Source organism: Otolemur garnettii, unplaced genomic scaffold, assembly GCF_000181295.1.
Source record: "Otolemur garnettii isolate 467f Iridium unplaced genomic scaffold, OtoGar3 scaffold00095, whole genome shotgun sequence".
In the NCBI taxonomy this organism is placed as follows: Eukaryota; Metazoa; Chordata; class Mammalia; order Primates; family Galagidae; genus Otolemur; species Otolemur garnettii.
The window spans coordinates 7,266,931-7,280,992 of NW_003852490.1; the positions used below are offsets into that span (position 1 = coordinate 7,266,931).

The window sequence follows — 14,062 nt, forward strand, 5'->3', positions numbered from 1 at the left end:
AAAGAAAGAAAATAATAATAAATAAAGCAACACATCACATTGAGAGGCATCCTCAGAAGACTATCAGTAGATTCCTCAGCAGAAACACTGGAAGCCAGGAGAGACCAAACATTCAAAGTTCTGGGAAAAAACATGTCAAACACAAATACTATACCTACTAAAGCTATCCATCAGAAATGAAGAAAGGCCTTCCTCAGACAAACAAAAACTGAGAGTTGATCATCATTACACCTGGCTCAAATGTTAAAGGGAATTCTTCACGTTAAAATGAAAGGATGCTAAAAATGACATGAAAGTATAAAATTCACGGGGAAAAGTGAATATAGGGTTAGACAATTAATTTCACAAACTCATCCTAGAAAAAGTGCTACAGTCACCTTTAAAACTTGGTATAACCTTGTTTCTATTGGGAAAATGGAAAGTGAATTCAGAGGGCCAAGAAAATTCTTAAAAACAAGACTTTTGGAGCGCTACCAATTTGTAAATCATGCAATGAATGGTCATTATTTATATTTTACATGCCTTTAACTTTTATTTTGAGTTTTGAATTTTCTCACTGGTTTCAATCTAGCTTTGTAGCCAAACTGTCATGGAATAAGAAACGAACCCAAAGCGTAATCTTTCCAGTCAGCTGCAATTCACTTCCAGGACTTCAGAGGCCCATGTTTCCAGGTCTCTGCCATTGTAGGGCCATAAGAACCTACAGTGTTTTCCGGCTTTATCCACTTCCAGCAGTTCTATTTTTGTATCTCCATATTTAGCACACAGAACTATCTTTATCACCCTAGCTGACTGGCATGAGAATCCTGAGGGCATAGTAGTTATACAAGATTATTGAAGCATACTTCCTATCCTTCAAATGAGACAATGAAAAATGCAGAAAAGACATCAGCAAGTGGTCACAATGTCAGAAGTGTGTGTGTTGATTGCGAAAGATTTCTTTCTTTGTACTCCACGTTAGGCATTATTAAGAGCACAATGTCTATAAAGTTTTCTGTTAAAGGTTATACCTAGTTATAGGCTGTGTAATGGCATCTATTCCTGTGTCTAAATTCACTCAAAAACATCATGATAAAGTCTCCTATAACTATATAACCCAGATTTCAAATTTGGGGAATTTTAACAAATTTCTATTACCCTTATTCTCAAAGTAGGAATCCATAGTTGCCCAGCCTAAATGAATACCAGGATTATTCTAACAGGTCAAATTTCAACACCTGCCCATCCTTGGCTTTCTTTTCAATTATTCCATTTTAGGTGATACCTATAAGAGTGGCCAGCTCAGTATTAAAATGAAGAAGTCTGTGAGTCCAGAACAGACAGAATTTCAAATGTTATTTATGTACCTGTGAGTGGCGCTATGGTGCTTCTGTTTCAAATTCCAAATGTTATTTATGTACCTGTGAGTGGGGCTATGGTGCTTCTGTTTCAAAAAATGTTATTTATGTACCTGTGAGTGGCGCTATGGTGCTTCTGTTTCAAATTCCAAATGTTATTTATGTACCTGTGAGTGGCGCTATGGTGCTTCTGTTTCAAATTCCAAATGTTATTCATGTACCTGTGAGTGGCACTATGGTGCTTCTGTTTAGATTTGCACTAATACAGTAGCCACCAGGCACTGGAAGCTATTGAGCACTTCAGATGACACTAGTCTGAATGGGGACAAGCAGTAAGCTTAAAATACATACTGGGTTTCAACAACTTGGTACAAAAGAAGAAATGTAAAATATTTCAATAATTTTTATATTGAATGCATATTGAAATGATGTTTTTGGATATATTTGGTAAAATGAACTATATTCATAAAGTTTATTTTACCTTTTTCTTGTTGTTTTCTTTAATGTGGTCCCTATAAAAATGTAAAATGGCCTATGTGGGTAAGGTGACCAGATTTTAACATTGGTAAAGCGGGACACCATTGATGGAGTGGGGGGGAGGGGAGGGAGGGGGCAGAGGAGGGGTGTGTTCTTGATTAAAAATTTGGCCTATATGGAGCAACAAAAATTTTCATAGAACACAAAAATAGTATTGTAATTTTTTTAAATTTCAACATAAGTACAATTTACAAATATAATACCTTAAAAAAAATTATGGATAGGGCGGCACCTGTGGCTCAAAGGAGTAGGGCACCAGTCCACCTGGGCGACTTTGTCCAGGAGGGGAGTAGGGAGTTTACATTAGCCTTTTCATTTCCAAATGAAGTTACATTAACCTCTTCATTCCCAAATGGAGTTACATTAACCTTTTCAGCAGCCGAAAACTGTATATTCCCTTCCCATTGTCTCGCTGTTCCCTAGCTTGTCGTGCATTCTTTCCAAAAATCAGGACTTTTTTAAAATGCTGCGGGAAGCGGGACAAATTGTTAAAAATCAGACTGTCCTGCCAAAAGCAGGATGTCTGGTCACCTTATGTGTGGGGCACATTTGTGGCTCACATTGAGTTTCTACAGGACTGTGCTGTTCTAGGACCTTCACCGTAAATAGCATGCCCAGTAAGTATTTCAGATTGGAAGTCAGGAGACTTTACCTCTTTTACATTTACATGCATGGAGCTGGAACATATCCTACTTAGTAAAGTATCTCAAGAATGGGAAAAAATATCCCATGTACTCAGTACTATTATGAAACCAATTTATAGTCAGTCACTCACACATTCATATGAAAATAGATCACAACTATGGCCCAAGACAAAGGAGGGAGGAGGGGTGATCGAGGGAGGGTGAATGGTGGGATCACACCTATGGTGCATAATGCAAGGGTACATGTTGGATCTATTAGTACAGAGTATAAATGTCTTAACACAATAACTAAGTAAACAAGATGAGGTATATATTAAAAATGAAAAATAAATAAAAAAAAACAACAATCAACCAAACTTGGAAATTGATAAGATCTGACAGTCAGCTACAAATCCTATAAGAACCTATTTATTTGTCAATTTACTAATAAATGTATTAATGCAAAAAAAAAAATTGGAAGTCAGAGCTACTGCAAAATTTTAGCAGGCTAAAATCAGCCTCCAAATCAGGCTAATCAGAGTAAAGGTTATAATAGCTCATGCATGTTAATTTTCCCATTCAAAGAATTGTAATAATCCCCACAAGATAACCATGGACACAAGCCACCAGACGAGATAAATATATGTTACTGCAATCTAATACCTCCCTTACTAACTGTTTCCTAATTGATAGCACATCCCTCATTTTCACCTAAGGGGTTATTAACTGTGTCCATTTTATTACATGGAAACAAGATAGTGAATTCGCTTGTTTTGAGTTTTTTGTAGTTTTATCTCCCCGCCCATTGCGGCTAAAATGAAGACTAGGAATCATTTCACAAAAAGTAGAAACACCAATTTGCTATTTTTTAATTTACTAGATCATAAAACTCTACAGATTCTATGTCTGAGCAAGAAGCAGCAAGTCAGAGGCAGGAAAAGTTGCGGTAACATCTCTGAGCGTCATTGCTGGATACACACACACGGAGGAGTTCACCCTGACCCTGAACATTAATAAACAAAAAGTTCGACACAAAATCCCTGATGTGGGATTACCGGATTACTGAATTAAAAACATATGGGGGGTTATTGCCTCCAGCAAAGAATTGTGTAACGGCTGGTGAAAACAATAGTAATTTCAGGAGTAGACTGAGAGCAAAACAATACTATCTTTGTAATTTTCTGAAAGTGTTGCATGAATAAAGCTGAGACTGGCTCCACAGCATTTCCCAGTTTGATCTGCTGACCATCTTGTCTGCCCGTAATTGTTTTCTGCCATTCATTTCCTCCAATTGTCAATTATTACTAAAACAATGATGAAAAAAATGCATGTCTTTGTTTCCTGTTACTGATGAATGCCGTGAAGTCATAGACCAGGCTAGTGCATCATCATCTTTTCCATTACAATGAATTATGCTGTCACAAACAGGATATAACTCTTTACTTGCCAAAGAGGCTGTAAACGGCGCTGAATTAGCACAAACATTGTCAGCCATGACAGCAAGAAATTGGAACAGAGACTTAGCGCTCCACTTTTGAAAAAACACTGGTTTCTGTCCCTGATTATAAAATTAGTACATGCTCATTTATTCTGGAGACAAAGTAGAATATTAAAATTACCATTACCCTGCTGACCAGAAATTCCTGTGGTTAACACTCTGGTGTATGAATGTTTAGCTCTTACTTTTTCATGCATCCATATACATATATTTTTTAAGAATTTTGTAGCCTTTTTTTCACTTAATATCCACTATGAACAGTTTCCAATGCCATTAAAAATATCTTAATGTAATTGAATGGCCCTATAAAATTCCAATTATGGAATATTATTTAACAATTACCTTATTTTTGTATCTTTAAGTTGGTTACAAAAGTGTGTCTGTTCCAAAAAGATAAAGATTCTTTTTTACATACACTGATGTCTGAATTTATAATTCTTTCCCTTAGGACAGATTCCTGAAAGAACGATTTTCCACTTTTTACTAAAAAATATATTGTGTATTTTGAAGTAAATCTTAGAATAAAAGATCTAAAAAAAATCTTAACAATAAAGGCACGTATGTGCAGTGAAAGTTTAATAATCAAACCTGATATATGTACCTGCCTAAAAGGGTAAAGAGATGAAATAATTTTAATGATTAGACAGTTTAAGATAAATCAGTGGCTGGTCTATTCAAAAGGCCCTTCAGGCCAGCCAGTTGTAAGAGTGTGTGTACTTTCATGAAGTATTTTTCCAGAATTTACTAGCATAACTAAGCCCCCACGCCATTTAAGAGCCCACAGATGATTCTGTAGTGATTTTGTGAACTCATGGTTGTGCTATTTAGAGGTTCCCAAGGAGCTTGCTTCTTTCTAAAGCCCAGCTGTGCTGATCTTGGCCTGGGCTGAACGTTGTTAGCGGTGTTACCACTAGAGGGCAGCCAGGGACAGGGAGAGGAGTCAACACACTTCTTGGTCTTGTTTTTTCTTCAGGATAATCTTTATTTCACTATAAAACAAATAAGCCACTGTGGGAAAAACACTTTTGGAAAAAGAAAGAAAGAGATAGATATAGATGATTAATAAGATAGATGATAGATAGATAATAGAGACATAGAGATGATTGAGATAGATACAGAAGAACAAAAGAAAAGAAAGAGAAAGAGAAAAGAAATAGAAAAAGAAAAGGAAGAAAGAGAAAGGGAAAGAAAGAAAAATAAAGAAGAAAAAAGAAAAGACAGAGGAAAGAAAACTTCTATGTATCAGGGGTCCTCAAACTTTTTAAACAGGGGGCCAGTTCACTGTCCCTCAGACCGTTGGAGGGCTGGACTGCGGGCCCCAGGATGAGTCAGCTGCTAAGCAGGACAGGCAGTGGCAGCAAAAATACCCGGCAGGCCAGATAAATGTCCTAGGTGGGCTGCATGTGGCCCACGGGCTGTAGTTTGAGGACGCCTGGTATAAGCTATTCCTATTTCCTTAGAGAGATTAACCAAAAGCTGCAGAATGTTGAGAGCTGCCTCAGTTGGAATCTAGTTATAGCATGAACAAGTGGTGTTCTTAGGTCTTTGCAGATGGATAAAGTGAAACCAGAACAAGATGCTCAACATTCTTTCTAGAATTTAGCAGAAGCATTGGCTTTGGCCACATACATACCTGGGTTCCATTTCTATCCGTCTCTCAGTAAGCATGGGCCAGTTGACCTCTCTGACCTACAGTTCTCCCATCTACCAAAGGTAACCAGCAATGGAACCTGCTGACAGGTGCTTGCGAGCAGGGACTGAGGTAACGGAGGCAAAAGACTTAACATATAGTCAATGATTTCCAGTCCCTCCTGCCTCCTAAGTGGTTTCTCATTTCACTTAACTATGTCTACCTTGACCATTCCATCATCACCTCAAATTTAACACATCTGAACCAAAATCTTCATCTCCTCCACAGAGACCTGCTGCTGTCTCTTGGGCCATTTCTTTAAATGGACCATAAAACATGACATCGTCTTCCACACTTCCTCTCCTCCAATGACCAAGCCGATTAGTTTACAAAACAGGTCAGATTGTTCTCAAATGTGCTTTTGGTCCCTCACTGTTTTCATCAGCACCCAGGCCTCGGTGACATGCTCTCTGCCCTAGAAGGGCCTGCCTCAAATGGGTAGATGGTACCCTTCAGTGGCTCCCGCTGTCTTAGATTTCAAACCCCGTAGCCTGGCATTGCAGTCCTGCCACAGTCTGACCCAGCCTCCCCCAGACACTTCTGCTCCATGGGTTATTAGTTCCTCTCCTCACATCAAGCTGGTCGACTCCCAGGGCCTGGGTAGGGGTGTCAGGTTTAGGTAATAAAAATACGCGGCACCTAGTTAAGTGTGAATTTCAGACAAACAAATCATATTTAGCATAAGTATGTCCCATGCAATAGGCTTCATATATACCTATGAACCAGAACACACTTATGCTAAAATGTGTTTGTTGTTTATTTGAAATTCACATCGAATTGGGCATTCTGTATGTCATCTGGCAACCCTATTCCTTGGCACACCAGGCCCCTTTCCATCTCTGCCCCTGCTCACATCTCCATTCTTTCCTTGGATGTTCTTATCTGTTTCTGCACCCGCCAGATCTCCTTCTGCCTCCCAAGGCCCTGGTCAACCTCATACCTGCACAAAGCCCACCAAGATCAGGTCTTCCTGCCACGGCATCTGTGCTCTACATTGTTAATCTGACTCCATATATAGAAAGCCCTGTGTCCTCTATACTTCCCTTTCTCCAACTTCTTTTTGAGTTTATCAAGGGTAGAGATTATAAGTTAGAAAACTTAATAAACATGCTTTGATAGTGTGGTCGTGTTTGCTAACCTGTAACACAGGGTGTGAGACGAGAGGGTAGGAAAAAGGGGATCTCCAGCACCCATTAATCCAAACTTAAGGTGCCCATAGACATAAGCAACGCCCCGATCACTAAAGCCACGTAGAGTGGCGGTTCATTAAGTGACCTTATATCTGACTCTGGGGAAGTGACAAAATGGATTCAGAGCTGATTCTGCAGCACTAGAGTGTCCCAGAAGTAAGTGCTGGGGCTTTAACTTGTTTCTTCAGCTCTATCATCTTTATCCAGACTGGTTTCATGTACTGCTTTTTTCTTGCAACTTAAGTTCAACTGAGAAATCATGTTCTTGCTATTCAAGCATATTATACTTCCCATGGAATGAATTATGATTATCTAATCAGAAAAAAGTAACCCTTAAATTCTCCCAGGAAAGAGGATAGCCAGTGGGATCCGTACTGAGCCAGAGCTGAGTCCTGGCCTCCCGCCCCGGCTCTGGCTGGCTCAGCTTGTCTGGCTCCCAGCTTTGCTATCTTCTTGCAACAGATTCTAAACATACCAATCTCAAACAGGGATAAACCGAAATAACAGCAACACATTTCCTGCTGCTCTTCCTCTTCAATAATCCACCAGAACCCTATCCCTGTGTTAGTCATTGTGGCGACATTAATCAAGTTTCTCCAAGACACAGATGTGGACATTATCAGCAGCGCATGCAAATATGGTGCATCATTTAAACAAATGTGCTTGTTTAATGGTAAAGAATGTTAAAAGAATTCGGAATGTCCCTGGAGCTTTCCAAGTTTTCTGTGGGCAGCATCAACTGTTCTTGGATTGAATCCATTTTCTTTTGGTCTTATCACTTCCAAACCCAGTGACATTTTTCCAGGCACTCAGAAGATACATGTTGAAGGAGTGTTTTGAAATTATAATTTAAATGTAAATAATCTCTATGAACACTTTGCGTCACTGGAAACTGTTCGGTGCTATTTTTGCGTGTTTCTAGAAGGTTCTCCTCTGTCTGAAAATGAATGTCCAAAAGGAGGACTCTTTGCATTAAAAAAACTTTCTCTTACCTTCATTTTACATAACATTTAAATTTTAGTTAAAAATAATTTTTCGATCATTGTCCAACTTGATTTGAGGGCCTATTTATTAAAGATCATCTAAACCAGTATGGATCAAAAATGGCAGATGGCTTATTAACGAGCACTTTGAAAAGGATGGACGAACAGGCAAATATCAAGAAATAGTTTTTTAAAATAATCAATGCAATTATTTTATCCAAGTATCGTCTAAATTCCTGATGATCAAGAAACCGAAGAAAGTAAGTGGAAATTAACTTATCTTCAGAAACAGCTACTCTTTTAAAGAAATAGTTAAATGCTGAAGATCTCATCTCTGAGGCTGATTTCTACATTTCTTCTGAGATAAAAGCTCATTGGAAAGTTACATGGGGACCTGCTCTCAAATCATCTCCACTGTCCATGGCTACATGCATTAAGACCCCATAATAGACTTAAACACGACACTCACCTGCTTTTGTGGGCGTGCAATCATTTAAAGTTCATCTCCAGGTTGAATTGTCTTTTTCTTTTCATTCATCAACTCCTAGCAAGTTTCTCTTCCATGTACGCCTAGAGGTTCCTGTTCTTTCTTCTAAAACGCCGCCATCATCTCTATTGCCCAAATCCAGTTCAAAAGTGGGGAGAGAGAAAAATAATTGAAACTTGCAAGCTGTTTGCGCCTAACAAGGACAGTGAAGCTGCTGAGCTTTGAGCTCAATGAATTAAAGGTTGTTTGGCTAAATGGCAGGCACACTTCCTCCTATTCTTTCTGAACTTGGTTTTCCTGCCTCCAGGGGAGCTTTTTCCTTTCCTGGGCTATAAATAGGTTGGTCGTAAGAGCGCTGCGGAAAGAAGGCAGGAAATGTATTTGATTTCAGAAAGCGGTTTTAGGTGTGCGTGTGTTTCTTTCCAATGAATACTATAAACAAGCTAAAGAAAATCTGGCCTCAAATAATTGAGCTTTGGTGTGTGCACCATAGTCAAAGTTTTCTTTAATTTCTTACGGTCTTGGTTTCACTATAAGTTGTTATTTCCTACAGATACTTAAATATGGCTGATTTTGCAAAATAGGAGTGTAGCTCTGAAATGGGGGGGGTGGTTTATTTTGTGTTCCTTTAATTGTTATACTATGTATGCCATGCTTTAAAAACATTAATTTTATTTCTTTTAATTTCGCATTAATATGGGGGCACGTACAATTAGGTTATGCAGTTTGCTTTTGGAAGGTTAGAGTTCAAGTTGTAGTTGTGTCCTCCACCCAGGAAGTGTGCCCTAGACCCATACGATGTACCTGTTGAGTGGGAACTTAGTCAACCCCTTCCCTCCATTAGAATTTAATTGAGTTTTTCTCTTAGGTGAGCGTGTAGTTGTTAATCTACTAGTATCCATTTGGTACTAAGTAAGTGTGATACTTGGTTTTCAAAAAAACATTAAAGACAGAATTTTTAAAACTATTATCACGTAAGATCCTTTACATACCTCATTAGCTATTTATTATCTCTCACTCACCTATTTATCTATCATTTCTCTCCCTTTCTCATTCTACACCTGCTGTCTGTCATCAAGCTGCTCTTTACAGTGGGGTGACACTTTGAGAAGGAGGACAGGGACAGGATCTGGATCTAGATCAAGGATCTCTCCATCAGAGGGGCTACTCCAAGGTCAGTCTGGAGCTCCATAGCAGCAGGAGCACCTGCCCCAGGCTCTCTGGGGGTGGGGCACAGGTGAGCAACTCCAGGTGATTCTGATTCTCACTGAAGTAGGAGAAACACAGGTCTATGGAATTATTCTGTGTGCTTATTAATATCCCATCTCCTCAAAGAATGTAAGATAGTAGATTGTTTTTAAATGTAAGCATCAGAAAACACTTTAAATGCTTTTCATGCCAGTCATCTCTATCTAGAAGACTAGAAGAGTTTTTCATACAATGTGAAGAAGACACTAATTTCCTGATTATTCTGGAGAAGCCACCCAATGGGAGGGAAACAGTGGAAAGAGCAAGCGGATGGTCATAAGAGAGAGATGCAAGAGCTCACACATTGTGAGTAGTCACGATCAGTTAGATAAATTTAAAGCACACTTCACTAACATGTATATCTGAAAATTATAAGCTGCCTGCACTCAGGCAAAAACCAAGTAAACAGTGAAAAAATAAAAGTTTCTAATGGAAACAAAATGTCCCAATCCCCATTTTTGTTTAGTGATTTGATTATTGTTTTCTGGTGCAGCCATTCCTTGTCCATCCTCGGGCTTAAGGCCAGTGCCCTGTTAATAGAAGAAATAGCTTGGACGATGAGCACAGCTGAAGCTGGTGAGGGAAAAGATTGAGTATCAGTGTCCATAACCCAGGTACAGATCGGGAGGAACGGAGTTCTTGAGAGAGAAAAAGAGAGAGAGAGAAGTGGGTGGAGGGGGAGAGAGAAAAGGAGAGAATGAACGTGAATGACTTCCTTGTATGAGCAGAAAGGAGGAGGTCCGCGGTGGTCAGGATATAACAGCTGTAGTTTTATATTTTAGCTGAAGGGGCTAAAAGGTGCATGAGTTGACTTTGGCAAGAAACTGGCTGGCAATGGGGTAATATGTTTTTGAGAGCAAACCATGCTCCCATGTGAGAAGAATGAATGCTTCTAAGAAACTCCAAGTACATTTACCAGGCTTCTTTCATTGTCCTCTGGAAATGTTCCTTCTCTTTTTGTGGGGAGATATTTCACTTCTCAAAAAGAACAACTTCGTAGGGCTCCCCATGTAGCCCATCTCTAGATGACGCATTGAAACATTTATGAGAATAGAGAGACTCTGTACTTGTGATCTAAAATTAATGGCAGATTCTCTCAAAAGGCAACAGGAAAGAAGTCAAAGGCCTTGTCAGGAAAGGTCATGTTCAACTGTCTTCAATTATTTGGGTTTTATAAGTGGAGGAAAACTCATTGTTTTAAATTTCAGCCACCTAAAAAAATTTCCATACACTGAAGTTTTCATCTGATTTCTTTCCCGAATGTATTTTTCTTCATCATTCTTTAGGAGGTTTTTGATTCTAGTCCTTTTCTTAAACTTTGTTATTGTTATTAAATTTTAAGCCTCTTTAATTTTGTGAAGGCAAAAAATGGAAACCAAATAAACACATGTACATGTACAGAGAGAATTAAAAAAAAAATTCAATACATACAACGTAGGGAAAACCTAGGCAAAAGTCCTCAAAGAAAACGCAAAGGAAATCTGTATATTATTGTTCAAATAAGCTAAATGCATTATAAGTTTCTGAGCCTGTGTACCTAACAGGTATTTTTAATAACAGCCTATCTTTGTCCACAAAGTACATAAGCTCTAGATGGTGAACAAATCGTGGGGTGTGAACTGTCCCTTGGACTTGAACTGTATCTGAAAATAAATCAGAAGTGCTGGAATGACTCCTCACAAGAACACAGGTTCAGGATGGGTCTCTAAATTTTAGCAGAAACATTGGAAAGATGGCTGAAAGCTAGGGAGGAGTTCTACCTCATAAAATATAAAAGTTAACCACTCTTTGAAGGAACTGGGAAACTTAGAGGGATCTAAATATAACGTTTCCATTAATTTAATTAAAATCAATTTGTGTTCATCAGTAATTTATTTAGCCTAATTCTCAGTAAACATAATTTTAAAGTCACCTTGCAGAATTACAAAAAAATCTTTGCACAAATAAAAGACTTCACATGTCTCCCAGGAGAAGCCTGGCCTTGGTAAAGCTCAGTGGGAAAATCGAAACCAGACGGCCTTCGCCACATTTGGCTGTGGCCTCTGTTGGTATTCTGTCTCTTTGCCATGCCCCTAAAATAAAACAGCACTACTTTCCACCATGTACAAAAAAAATTAAAAAAAAAATCTCGAGACTCTCCGACAATAAAGTCTAAAGCTTGTTCAGTTTTGTCAAAGCTGAAATCTGATGTCATGATAACTAAAGTCTAATTGCTAAAGTCTAATTGGTAAAAGTTTTTCTATTGATTCCAAAACACAGATATTCCTTTTGCTCTTTCTGCCAGTTTCATGTTCCTTTGGGAAAAGCCCTTGGATCCAATCTTAAGGTTTGTAAAGCTGATCACTGTCATAGGCGAGAAGAAGCAAAACTATCGCTGGGAGTAAAACACACGAGAAAGAAAACAGACTGTTGTAGGGACAGCAGGTGGCACGAAAGGTGGGGGGCCCCGCACCAAGAGCACTGGTGCCTGTTACCCCATTTAGTGCCACATTTGGAAGGAATGAGGGAAGGAAGGAGGGAAGAGAGGAGGGCAGTGAAACGGATTTATCCAACAGCAATTAAAATTTATTGTTTTGGCAGTCATCCTTGTCTAGTAAAAAGTGAAGCAGTCAGTAGGTTTGTTACTAAATTAATCTTTTATACAGGTTCCTTGCTTAGACAATAGATTGGGTTGAATTCACAATAGGGTCAATATCCTCTATAATCCCCTGATGTACATAATTACACAATTCATCAAAAAAGCCTAAACTGATTTTATATTGATATTGGCAGTGTGAACACAACCATGAGCTTTAGAATTCTAACACAAATTATGGGGTGAAAATTTGCCCTAATTAGATGCAGTGAGTTAAAATAACTGAGTCTTTTGGATGTGTCCAGCATGACCAAGAGACTGTCTCTCTCTCCTTGGCTGGGTTTGAAGACACAGGCTGCCGTGTTGTGAGCTATCTATGGACAGTGCTGCCCGGCAAGCAGCTGAGAGTAACCTCCCTCCAACAGCCAGCAAGAAAAACTGAAGCCCCTCATCTGACAGCCTGCACGGATCCGGATGCTGCCAACAACCACATGGGCTTGGAAGCAGATCCTTCCCGAGTCAAGCCTCAGAAGACCGAAGTCCCAGCCAGCACCTTGATTGCAGCCTTTTAAGACTGCAGTGGACCCAGTCCATCAGCAGTGGATTCCGCTAGTCCATGTCTAGCCAAGCCAGCTATAGGACAGAGTCTCCTGTCAAGATGTTTTACAGTCACATGTAAGATAATGACGCACATCCTTTCACTTTGCTGCATTCTGGTGTGTAGAAGAAAGTCACAGGTTCTTTGCATTCCCAGGGTGTGGGGGGTTTGTGTGTGCGTGACTGTGAAGAGCAGGCCAGGCAGGCTGCCCCAGAGTCTGTCTGCCACAATGGGCAACTGATCTAGAAAGAAGATGTAAGGACACATCCTACCAGGTGGTTACTAATGCACATAGGGACAGTACTACCCAAGGCAAGACAGACAAAATAACTCCATTTTCCTCTTTCAAACCAGTGAGAAGGGCCCCGCCTTGATCAAGATCAAGTCATCTCTGTAGCATTACACATTCTGGAGCAACTCGGTAACCCAAATGTCCTCCTGCTCCATCTCTGAAGTCCTTTGAGCTCTAAGCCTCTGTGACTTCAGACTTGCCCTTCAAAGCCTCTCAAGCCATTTTGGAATGCCACAACTCTTGGCTGTATTTATACAAAGCATCGTGATCACCACTGCATTATTGTTGACATTTTAATAGGACAATGCAGGGGAGAAAGGACATGTACACTAGATCGGTCCCTAAGGAAAGTTCAAAGCCCAATCTAACAGGGTGTGACTTTCTGATCCCTTTTGTGAATTTCCATGCGAATGTTTATATTTATAAAGTGTGACATCATTTTTAAAACACATAGAGACAAAACCATTATGAACTTTACTTTGTACAGGCAAATGTTGAGCTAAAAGCTGTGTTCTCTGTGGGGAGTAAATTATATTTCGCATTACATCTGAGTAGTATTGAGCTCATCAAGAAGTTACTCTGACAGTGAAATTCATAATTTCAGGGTTAGAACGGGCTTTCGTGGTCATATATCTGCCACCCACCTGATAGGCAAACATCCTCCAGAACATGAAGAAAAAATTATCTTCTTATTTCTACGTAGAAATTTATAGACTGCCATTGCACTTCCTTGTGATGTCATATACATAATGGACTCCACTAAAAATAAAATTATGCATTTAATCTAAATAAGGCAACTAACTCCAAATTGCTTGCTTATTAGATCAATGAACTTTTCTTTTTCTTCAGGCAAAAAATTAAATTCTAAAGTATATGGGATTCTATATATATTCTCAGGCTGCGTGGACAGACTGCACAGTAAAATACATTATAAACGTTCTCTAGGCTCGGCGCCTGTGGCTCAAGCGGCTAAGGCGCCAACCACGTACACCTAAGGTGGCGGG

The 14,062-nt window shown here is 39.3% G+C and overlaps 1 protein-coding gene across 1 annotated transcript in view; it reads right to left on the reverse strand.

Annotated features, from left to right (window-relative positions):
- RASGRP3 (RAS guanyl releasing protein 3) overlaps positions 1-8,466 on the reverse strand; it is a 106,197-nt gene extending 97,731 nt beyond the window's left edge. The window contains exon 1 of the mRNA XM_023516681.1: positions 8,328-8,466. The gene's annotated coding sequence lies outside the window, so the exon portion shown is untranslated. The remainder of the gene's footprint in view (positions 1-8,327) is intronic.
- Between the last annotated feature and the right edge of the window lie 5,596 nt (positions 8,467-14,062).